Source organism: Sceloporus undulatus, chromosome 5, assembly GCF_019175285.1.
Source record: "Sceloporus undulatus isolate JIND9_A2432 ecotype Alabama chromosome 5, SceUnd_v1.1, whole genome shotgun sequence".
NCBI classification, from domain to species: Eukaryota; Metazoa; Chordata; class Lepidosauria; order Squamata; family Phrynosomatidae; genus Sceloporus; species Sceloporus undulatus.
In genome coordinates, this window is record NC_056526.1 from 62,664,048 (window position 1) to 62,676,831 (window position 12,784).

Consider the following 12,784-nt stretch of genomic DNA (forward strand, 5'->3'; position numbering starts at 1 on the left):
AAAGTGGATTTGCAAAACAAAAATTGTTATGATGTCATCTCATTTATGCTCAGGAAATACACCATTCCTCAGTATCAGTGAATCTACACAGGAAAAGAGCCAAGGTAGGCTTGCATTCAAGAATAAATTTTAAAAAAGATAATTTCAGTTACATGTACTGACTGGTTACAAATACAGATGCAAAATAATTTTGCATTCACATTGTAAACAGAAACATCCTGTTTCAACAGAAGTATTTCTGTAGAATGGGAGCTTTCCAGCCAAATTTAGATGTATTGAAGAATTGCACTTATGGTGCAATCAATGCCTTTTACATATGGCACTATCCAACTTTTTTCTATATATCTCACTGGGATTCAACTATAACTAAAGTTTTGTAAAAAAATACACCTAGTTGGTAAAAATAAATTTATATAGTTTACAAATCAATTATTAAAATCCCCTCTGCATTTCTTCTCAGAATCATGTATGACTGATTTCAATGGAACTTAGATGTGGATAGAACTACAGCCGTCAATTTATGCAGTCTTTGACCAGCCTACATTAGTGTTGCTAAACTAAACTATTAACTTAGGACTGTGATTATCATTATAGGTGACCTGGGATCCATTGACACTGTACAATTATAGTGTCATTATTCCATGGAACTGCCATGGTTCCATCCTATGTTATCCTGGGACTGGCAGTTCAGTGAGGCGCAAGGCAATGGTGAATCTCCTTTGTATATACCTTGCCAAGGAAACCCCATGATAAGGTTGCCATAAGTCAGAAATAATTTGAAGTCACACAACAACAAATTTAGAATTCTCACCTAGAAAGCCTGAGTCCCTCACCAAACTACCAATCCCAAGATTTCACAGAATGGAACCATGGCAAAAAGTGGAATAATAGTACTATAATTGTGTAGTGTAACTGAGCCCCAGGTTACAACTGAATAGGTTCCCTCTACCCATATGCATTAGAACATACTAAGAAGAGCTGGTTAATCTTTATTTGGTGATGTGGGTAGTTCTGATTAAGGCTCCATTTCTCAGTTTTCTATGAATGAAGTCAATGCTCCATTAAAATGTTGATACAAATTTCCCTTCTGTGTTGCACATAGAGCAGCTCACATATTGTAAAGCACATGGATTTCCCCAAAGTAGAAGCAGGGTACATGTGGATCTCCAAACACTGTTGGACTACTACCCATCAGTTCGGGTCATTACAACAGTATGCAAGTGGGTGTCCAGCAATAGCTGGAGGGTCATGTTTCTACTCCCTACTCCAAAGCTTGAAAAACATGAAGGATGACTTACAGCCAGTTCAGCACTGAAACCATGGTATACTACCCTTACAATGGATTTTAAAAAGTCATATTTTGCCGATTTTAAAAACTCACTTTCCCTGATGATCTGGAGCCCTCCATAGCAATGCCAGGCAGCTGTTTACAATGTATCCCATTGTGCCATCCGTGCACCTGGCATGAGTCCCTCCCTCTGAGGCTAGAATGATGGTGTAATTGATGCTGAGCACCTCCAGGCTGCTCCTGGAATATTCTGGTCTGTGTAAACACCACCATGGTTACAAAAAACTCAACAACAGTTAATACTATCAGAAATGTTAGTTAAAATCTAGGAAGAATGAGTTTTTTAAAACAGCCATGGTGGGCCCTGCCATATATTTTCCAGGGGAGAATTCCATCAGGAGCCCTGATGGTGCAGTGGTTAAATGCCTGTACTGCAGCCATTCACTCAAAACCACAAGGTTGCGAGTTCAAGACCAGCAAAAGGGCCCAAGCTCAACTCAGGCTTGAATCCTTCCGAGGTCACTAAAATGAGTACCCAGACTGTTGGGGGGCAAATTAGCTTACTTGCTAATTAGCTTACTTGCTGTTCACCGCTATGATCTTTGGAATAGCGGTATATAAATAAAACAAATTAAAATTATAAGGTAGGAGCCATCATTGAAAGGCCTTGCTTCCACAACTACCCACCAGTCTTACTGATCTTAATGGAAAGCCAATAAACTGGGTAGCTGAAAATGATATCTAAACAGGCAGATAGCTGGTAGTTGTATCATGCCAAGGAACAATAATCTGAGCTTGCACCAGAGATCTGAAAAAGGTAAGTATATGATTTCCTATCAAAGACTTCTTAACCTAGAGAAGCCCTAGTTTTTTTTTATTTTAAGCATCCTGAACATCAAAGTAAATGACTTTGTGCACCCTGTGAAGCTCTAAGCTTTGTCCCTTGTTATGTTTATCATATGGTTTCTCATTTCAAAAATATGGATGCTTTTAAAGTATTAAAATTTAACCTTTATAAATGAAGAAGAGTTGGCAAATTTAGCCTGGCTGTACGATTTGTGGTCTCTGTGTTAGCCGTTCCAAAAATCTGACTATTTCTGTGGCATAGTATACACTTATTTCTCCTAGGCACAGTTGTTTGGGGGCTCAGACCCACTGAGTACTGTAGGGCTGACATCTCTGTAAATATGGTTAAGATCACTGTTTCAGACCTAGCCTAAATCCAATTAAACTGCATAAAATGCTGAAATAAATTCCTGTCGGACCTTGAACTAATCCTTATATGTACATATTCATATTTAATCACCCAAAGACTGTACCAGCCAGCCATCTGGATAAGCATTACTAACTGCACAATTTCTTATTTTGACTTAAATAAAATTGTTTGCTAAGTTTGCAGATGCAGCCAATGTAAGGATTCAATTGTGAATTGTGATAGAGACACAAAATATGTCCTTTGAATATTTTATATGTTTAAGTTATAAGACTAATTTTCTCTGTATTTTCCCATCTCTCCACCTGTTTTATACTCACAGCTATTCATTGTTTATTCCTGTGGGAACCTTTGTCTTCAGTGTACATTTGCTTCACCTTTAAGAAAACTTCCAACTCGCTCTCCATCCCTAATTGTCTTTCCACCTGACAGTCAAAGAAATCTGGGCTTCTGTGAGGAGTAAGTCAGGAAACACTTTTGAAGCAACAACAAATTGAAACATTTATACAAGGAAGTGACTCTCTTAGAAGTGATGGGAAACTTCAAATTTGATTACAAGCAACCTTTGGCTTCCTATCTGATGAACAATAGGCTGTGTTGTTAAGGGCAATTTCCATGCACAGCATGTGGGTCCCATTTTTTCATCCTTAGACATGGTTGTTTACTGTTCAGAACTGTTTACGCATTTTAATCAGGCCAATTCAGCAGTCCTTAATAAATCACCCCAAGAGAGTGTTCCAAAACAAGAATGGTTGTCCTGGATTTCTTGCTTCTTTTCACCTTCTCCTTCTTCTTGTAATTCTAGCATTTCGTGCCTCTAGCACTCATGGATATGAAAATAAAAATCAATGCCTGTTGGAGTCAATGAAATGATCATTTAGGGGCATGACTTTAATGCTTTTCTTTGAGTCTTGGTTTCCAGGAGCGTTTCTTTAGCTGCGGGAGTCTGACTTTACATTCAGGCCAAGCAAAGATGATTTCACAGTTGGAGCTGACCGGCTGTCAGCTTGGAACTGCACATCTTCTAAATGTTTGAAACCAATAGCCTAGTTCCTGGCAGGCATTTACAAGAGAGAAGAGTCACTCTCTCTGTGTGTTAGTCTAGCAGGTATGTTGGTGGAGTAGGTGAGAAGGGGAAAAAACATGGATCAAGTGAATCATAGAATCACAGAATCTGAAAGATACCAAAAAGAATAATCTAATCCAACCCCTGGCCATGCAGGAATGCACAGTAAAGCATGCCAGAGTGATGGCCATTCAAACTCTGTTTAAAGACCACCAAAGAAAGGGAGTCCACCACCCTCTGAGGCAATCTAGTCCACTGTTGACCCAGTTTACAGTAAAAAAAGTTCTTCATGTTTATGTGGAATCTCTCTCTCTCTCTCTCTCTTTTTGCAATTTGAAACCATTGTTTTGTGTTCTAGTTTCTGGAATAGCAAAAAACGAGCTCGGTTCATCTTCTATGTGGTATCCGTTCAGGTATTTACCTATGGCTATTGTATGACCTTTCAGTCTTTTCTATGGTAAACATGCTCTGTAAACCATTCCTCATCAGGCTTGACTTTCCAACCTTTGACCGCCTTGATCACCCTCCTCTGATCACAGTCCAGTGTAACAGGTATACTGCAAGACAATAGTTTTCACTGAATAGTTGTCCACAGTTTGGGAAGTCAACAGAACTCTTCTCAAGTCCAAATTTTCAGAACAAAAATACAAGATGTGATATGACAAGCTGTTCACCTATTAAGATTGATCATTAAGATCATTTAAAATCAGATTTAAGCCAGGTTGCTGGTTAGAAGGACAAGTAACATTAGTAGGAAGTTTGTTCTATATCAAAATTAGTATTCCTGAGTCAGTTCAAGTGGCATAATACTGTGTAACAACTGAAGTCACATGCCTGTGTGTGACAATTCTTTCATATGGAGAGGCACTAGCACTATTGTTCATAAAACAATGTGAACTAAATTTTCTTCTTAATAGATTTATTGTGACAAGAAAAATGATAGAAAAAATGGTGAAAATGGGAAGGTTACAGCCAGATTCCAAAGGGCTAGTTACGACCTATAAAGCTCTATATGGGTAAGGTCCAAATTATCTGAAAGACTATGGGGTCTGTAACTGCCCCTTTACTAGTTGGATTGGGGCTGCAGCAACCTCATGCCACTTCCCTGATCTGGACACTGGAAAGTGCAAAAAGGAGCAGCAAAAAGCGGCTCCTTTTTGAGCCCTCCAAGGGGCGCTATAGCCACGGTGGTACGGCTTTATGATGCCCCTTTGGTGCTGCATCATGTGAAGGGGCATCATGATGTCAAATGCCGTGTAGACCAGCACACGCCAACATGGTGCCCTGGGGGCAGGGTTAGGGTGTCCAGCATGCAGTGGTTGTGCCCTAACTCCATCCACAGGCTGGCACAAAGTGCCGATCTGTATCGGGCCTATATCTCCTTAAATAACTGTGCATGGGTTTTAGAGCTTTGGGGGAGGACTTTTTCTCAGGGGCTGGACAGACTGCTCCTAAGAAGCAGCTCCATCCCACCCCTGGAACTGCTGGATTGGGGATGCAGCAACCTGACACCATGCACCCAACCCGCAGGTCCATGGCGCAAAAAGAAGCCGCAAAAAGTGGCTTCTTTTTGTGCTGCAGAAAGGGTGCCACAGCAGCCACCATGGCTCTTCCACGGCTCTTTGGAACAGTATGCCTACACTCTGCACCAAAGATGCGGTGTGAAGCATGCGGTGGGGTGCAAGGCATGACATTGGCATGACACTAGCATAGGGGTGGTCGGCAGTCGGTTGCCATGCCCCCACTTTGCCCTCACACCAGTGTTTCTTGCAGATCTGTTGAGGACCTTAGTCTGGCCACTATCACGGGCGCATTTGATGAGGACATAGAAGGGGGCCTTCTCAGTGACTGCTTTCTGGGCTGTGAAACTCCTTCTCACAGGAGGTTCCGTGGGCCCCATCTCTCTGCTCTCTTTCTGGCAGGCCTTTATTTATTTAGACAGGCCTTTGGCCATATCTCATGTAGCAGAAGTGTCTTTTGATAGGGTGGCCTAAACTTCTATGGGTATATCTACACTGTAGAAATAATGCAGTTTGACCCCCATTTTAAGTGCTGCAGTTCCACTCTATAGAATCCTGGGATTTGTAGCTTTACAAGGTCTTTAGCCTTCTCTGCCTAAGAGGTCAGGTGCCTCACAAAACTACAAATCCAAGGACTCTGTATGATGGAGTCATGGCAGTTAAAGTGGTGTCTAACTGCATTATTTCTATAGCACAGATGCACCCTATCCTATTTTTATTACCTATTTTATTGTTTGTATGTACAGAGCTGTGCAAATCTACAGTGCTATATAAATAAAGCATTAATAATAGTAATAATAATAATAATAATAGTTACGATGAATTGTGTTTTAAACTGTTTTGAATTTGTGCTTTTAATATAGTTATTTCATTATTTCATTATTTTAAATAATCATAAGATTTTAACTTATATTAAGTTTTTAGTTTTATCTTAATTTGTTGTGAGCCATCTTGTGTCCCATGCTGGTAGAAAGGCAGGATAAAATTAATAAAATAAAATAAAAAGGATGCCCTAAAAATACCCTCATGTTTGAGACTGTGCAATAAAAGCTTGCTTTAGAAGCATTGTAGAAATATGCGATTTCTACCCTCATCTTTATTCAAAGATGCATTTAGGCTGCAATATTGTATTCACTTGTCTAGGGATCTATAGGGCCTAAATATCTTAGAAGCACCAGATCTTGTCTGATCATCAACAAACACCAGGTGCTGAAAGCTATATTTCAGAGGAAGAAAATGGCAAAAATACCTCTGGGTATTCTTTGTCTAAGAAAACCCAATGGAATTAATGGGATCATGTAGGCACCTACACACACACACAGAGAGAGACACACACATCTAGGATTCATTTCATTAGCACTCTCCTGATTAGACATGCCTAGGATTGTGCTATAAAACTGCAGCCCCATACCCACTTACCTGAGAGCAATACTCAGTTAGTTTAGTGTGACTTATTTCTAAGCAGGCATGTATTAGATTGCATTATTGCCACTCACATTTCTGTTAGAATCTAATAATTAGATTGCTGTGCATGGGACTCTACATTTTTCTGCCACTGACATTAATTGCAAGCTACTTAACAACTGAAATAAGCCCTTTGCTTTTATAATCTTGCTGTTTGGTTTCCTCAAACATTCCTTAATTGGCACAATGAACCTTAAGAACAAAGCAAACCTAAAAAAAGATTTATTTAATTTACTATTAATTTCAAATAATGGACTTGAATCAGAATAGGCTCAAACTAAAAGCTGTATTTAATGAAAATGTTTTTCAACTGTGAGAATGAAATTGGAAGATCTGTGGCCCCATTCATACTGGGGTAAAAGACATGGAGGGAACTGGGATGATCCGGATGCCCCTCCCCCGAATCGCTCCGTTAGCAAGTGCCCACTACAAATTGAAATCGAATGCATTTTGACAGAAATCGAATGCATTCTGTAGATTGGCCGCTGCCAATCAAGCTATCGTCATGGTGACGTTTGCAGGGCATCGGGGAAAGTCTCCTCCCTTTTTAAAGAGCCAGGCACAGGGGTTTCAGCGGCTGAAGCAGAGAGAGAGATGCCTCTCTCTCTCTCTCTCTCTCTCTCTCTTTTTTAATAAACCTGTGGGCTTTTGGGTCAGATCTGCCCCTGTCCCAGGCAAAGGATGGGATTGCCATGCTTTTTTTTTTTTTTGCTTTTAAAAGCAACATTAGCTTTCCCTTTGCTTCCCTTGCTGTATCTGCTCACGAAGAGAAATCATTCGCATGTTCGCTCAAAAAAAATAGTTAAAAATGTAACATCGATTGTTTGCAACATTTGTAGCTTCCCCCTCTGCAAAAAGCAAGGAGATCCAAGGATATAAAGTGCAAGCCCGGCTCCATCTGCCTCTGGAATAGAAACAATGCGCATATTTGCTCAAAAAAATTGTTAAAAATGTAACATTGATTGTTTGCAACATTTGTAGCTTCCCACCCTGCAAAAAGCAAGGAGATCCAAGGATATCCAAGTGCAAGCCTGGCTCCATCTGCCTCTGGAATAGAAACAATGCCTGACATGAGCTCCGTTCATGACCTGATTTTTTCCTCCTGCAAGGGAAGGAATGCCCAGCGAGCAGGGAAAAGAGGCTCCGAATGCCTTCCCTTGCTCCCTTCTTCCCAGGGCTCTTTCCTCCTCCCCCTCCCCTCCGATGAGGGGAGGAAATGCCTTGCCCTTTGCCCACCCTCTGACCTAAAATCCCTCCCTCAATTTGCCTCGATCGTGATCGAGGCCAAGTTCTCATTCCCAGGACCCGGGGTTTTTAAAAAGAAATGGTATTTGCGCCGATTTCAAAAGACCTGCGCTAGGGGCCATTTACCACGGAACGGGTGTGCAAGCCCCAGATTCGCTTGTGTGAGATTCGGGGTGAGTAGGAACTTCATGTGATTGAATCGGTTTCAAAACCGATGTTTTTTGTAATGTGAATGAGCCCTGTGTTTGTATAACAGGCTGCTAGTCCTTCATATGTTTTATCCCAAAGATTAAAACCAAGAAATATTAAAATACATGGGAGTTGTCAGAATACAAGGGGTACATACTGTTTTCTATGGGCCGGAGCAGATGGCCATGAAAGAGCAGCTTGAGTTCGCTCCAGCCACAAGTGGATCGGGACCTTGCCGATCGCATGGTCCACTCCCAAAGCAGGCTGCGGCCACAGGACCCAACCCGTGCTGACAAGAGACAAATTATCTGAGGTCAGAACAAGATGCCCAGCATGGATCACTTGGCAGGCCATCTCATTCTGACATCAGAATAAGTAACCTGTGGTAGCGGTGGCAGCAGTGCCAGGCAGCATTGTGAACTGCTGCCCAGCATCACAGTGGAGGGCTCCAGCTCTTCTGGGAAGACCTAGAGCAAAAGGTAGGTTTTTTTAAAAAATGTTGTGTGTTTGGAGGGGTTATGTGGCAGGTTCAGTGCTGAACAGCTAGACTTTGTCTACACAGTTTGCACCAGAACTGGGGATTGGGCCCTGTGTTATGAGGACTACTCACCAAGTGAACAGGGGAAGGATGCTTTATTTGGCCTGAGTTGCCAACACATGACTGTGGGCCCAAACAGATAGGCCAAAATAAAGCTGCTTCGGGTCACTTTGGAGGTGTGCTGTTTAAATGATGCATGCATCATAAGAGGCCGGAAGCTGCACCAAAGCCACGCTCCACTCCTAAGGGCTGGAGTGCAGTTCTGGCACAGCTTCTGGCCGCTTAAGATGCATGTGTCATATAAACAGCATATCTCCAAAATGACCCGAAGCAGCTTTATTTTGGCCTGTCTGTTCAAGCTCTGTGTTACTTAACAGGACCAAAACAAAGACTGGTCTTAGACCTGATCTTTCAAGTGCTTTCACCATGTCCTCCAAAAACTCTTGATTTTACTGTATATTTTGTTTTGCCATAGAATGCACATTTATTTACCAATTTTAAGCAACCTTGATATTTACATCGGCATCCTGAAGAATTTTATGCAACTTTGGGACCAATGGCAAACTTCAACTTTCTTGAGGAAATTTGTTAGTTTTTTCCCATTTTGTATGGTGTGAAACAAATACAAAGGATAGTTAGTGCTGTTGCTCAAGCTTTTCATTTTAATCATAACTGAATTCCTAAGTATCAACCAGGTAACATTGTGGATATTTCCTAGCATTATATGAATCAGAGATGGGGGTGTCCAGCTGGACAACGGCTCTCATCAATGTTCATCATTGGCTATGTTGCTTAGGGTTCATGGGTACTGTAGTCCAATATCTATAGGGCCACATGATCCTCACACATGATGTTATAATAATAATAACTTTAATAATGATGGTAATTAAAAACTTTAAAGTTAATTGAATGAAGCGGCAATCCTGTGTGCATTTAGTTGAAGTAAGCTCCACTGAACTTAGAGCAGAGGTAGGAATCATGTTGCTTTCCAGATGTTGTTGGCCTTCAAGTCCCAGCAGTTTCAGGCATGCATAGCCAATGGTGAGGCAAAACAGATGTAGCTTCCTTACCCTAATTGTGGGATTGAGGGTCCTTCCCACTTGTCAGCTAAATCTGGATTTTGTCTGGGGTCACCTCCATCAGCCTCTGGACACCTTTATGCTCAATTCATGATATTGGTTAAACCAAATAGTCAGAGTCAACATTAACAATCTACTTAAGCATTCTTGGTTAGTGGAATTTCAGAGTATTTATAGGGGAATTGAGCAGGCTCTTTTAGTATTTTTTAGGCTATCTATTATAAATATTCATAAATATATACATATACATTGCCCTTAGAGAGAAACACAGGCGTAGCCTAGTCTGGGCACTTAAGTTTCATTATATTCCATTACATTGTGTATAAGGCATCATAAATTCAGTTACTACATTTTACAGTCATCAAGTTTTTACATTTTCATCAGGACTTTCACGAACTGAATCTCTCTGTTCAGCTCCTCTACCAGCTTTAACAGGTAACCATTAACACATGTAAGAAGATGACACTTCTAAACCATTTAACTAAACCATTCCAGAGCATCTGGCATTTATTCCAAACTGCATTCAGTTCCTTACTGATCTTAAATGAAACAGACATACAGTCTAATTGCTTGAATCAAATCTTATGCTTCCATAGGCATAAGGCATATTTTTAGCAGTCCACAGGTGATATTGGTCCAATTATGTCCTTAAGGTTATATGATCAGGCCAAGAAACTGACAACTGAATATATCTCTAGCCTGTAACAACTGAATGCAGGGATTCACAGTCTAGCAACATGTGGAGGGCCTAATGATTCCCACACCTCACTTGGTGGAACATACATAGTAGAAAATATGCATAGTAGTGTACTGTAACAGTTGACAGACTTTGGAATGACAATGGGAAAATACGTCAACTTTCAGAACAGATTCCTTCTCCCAATTTTTAATTTTCTTTTTTTTCATACAGACCAAAAACTACAAATTTATTATTACTTCTGCTACTACTACTAGAAAAATAATTCAGTTGGAAAACCTCATTGTGTATCAGTCATACAATCTCTTAACTCTGTACCAAAAAATGCAGATTAAAAATTGGGAGAAGGAATCTGTTCTGGACATTGACAGTCCAGGGGAAGCCACAGAAAAGGCTTCTCATGTGTTCACCAACTATGTTTGTGATGGTGGTGAGATTGAGAAAAGGGCCTCTCCAGAGGATATATAGCCTGGACTGACTCAAAGAGGGAGATCTGGTCTGCCAAATAGCCTGGGCCTGAGCCATAAAGGGCTTTATAGGTCATAACTAGCACTTTGGAATGTGCCTGGAAACAAACTGGCAGCCAGTGGAGCTGTTTCAACCTGTTAACAATCTGGCTGCAGTTCTTTGAACCAGTTGCAGCTTCTGTACACTCTTCAAAGGCAGCCCCAAGTAGAGCATGTTACAGTAGTTTAAACAGGATGTAACAAGGCATGTACCACTGTGGTCAGACCTGGCATTTCAAGGAATGGGTGCAGTTGGTGCACAAGTTTTAAATGTACAAAAGCACACCTGCTCACTGCAGAGACCTGGGCCATCATTGTACTTGGCCCTTGGGACCCTGTCTCTGGCAATAATAATTACTGAAGGAATTTGAAGAACAGCACACAAGAGACTATACCAATTAAACCACATGCAATATAATGCCTTCCAAGCTGTTTACTGTTTCAGATGAGTGCTCCATCAGCATTCAAGCCAAGGGGAACAGGAAAGATGGGTAGCACATGAATGTAGCAAGAAATGGAGAAGTTATTTGGAAAGGATATGCTCTCATTCCTCTCACTCTAGCTGCAAAACAACACTGAGTGGCTTGCACCAGCCACACAACAGCATCCTGAGATGTCAAGTGAATTAATCTTTCTAAGTATATTTTTTTAAAATCTTATCTTGTTATAAAGATCAGGCCAGATATTAGCCCAACTGAGTTGGTTTCATACAGGATAAACTCCCTCCCAAAACTGTATATTAATCAGTTACTTAAAAAAACAACACACTATATATGCATGACCCTCTCCGATCTGGAATACTGGTGGTTAATGACCCTCACTACTGCTTGGTTGTCACACCAAAAACACACCTTCTTGTTCCTGAAATCATCAGTCCAGATGTGGACCGCCACTAAGATAGGGAATAATTCTAAGAAGATGAGATCCTGGAGGATGCCACCTTGCTCCCATCTCTCTGACCATCTCTGTGAGCACCAGTGGCCTTGAAAGAAGACACCAAAACCCAAGCTGCCTGCCTCATCAGAATGGACCTGCAACCCCAGTCCCACCTTCCACAGGGTTTCCCAAAGGGATATTCCATTGAAACCCCCAAGGAATTTTGACCACACCTGAAAGTTGAACCTAATTTCCGGTGTGATGCGAATGTGGTGGTGTGCAGTCTTCTTGCCAGCAGTGACTCTAGCCAACCAATCATGGTGAAAATGGCAAGGCTGGCTTGGGAGAAGCAGAAAAAGGCATCTCCCTCAGCCAATAGGGAGGGCCGGATGCCTGCCCCTCGCCACCATTCCTCCAATCTCAGTGCCCCCTGGAAAGAAGTAGCACCAAGGCAGCTGCCGTTACTTCCCCCCAGGCCTGTGCAGCAAATGCCTGGCCCGGTGAGTTGGGCAATCACATTTATAAAGAACAGGTGATAGTTGTCACATTTTGGTTAATTCTAATTTGAAGTCAGATGTCACTACACTAGTAATCTTACTAAAACAGAAATAACAAATTCATCCACAATTTTCCTCTTTCTTCTCTACTATCCTTGCTTTGAGCTTGGTAGAGAGGAAAACAAGTCTATGAATTTTTCAAGAGGGTTTTCATATGCTATATTGAACATAAAATGAACTCAACATAAAATGAATAACTAAAAATGTTATTTCTCACCCACCTACTGACTGAACAGGAATGTGTGAGATTAAAAACAAACACATAAACATAGAAGAATGAATAGAAAACAGAAAGTTTCCTTTGTGGCATGATAGCAATAAAAGAGATCAGAACAAGAGAGAAGCTGGCTCAGCACTCTCACCATTAAAAACTACCCAACAATGGATATAAACTGATAACTAAAAAAAATGTCCACCCAAGCTTCCAACAATCACCAAAGAGATTCCCACAACACTTGAAGAATAACCAGAATTCACCAAAACAATGACCCACACATCCGCATTATCACTAATGAAGAGGAACTTACCTGGTTTTGGGTTCAAGAA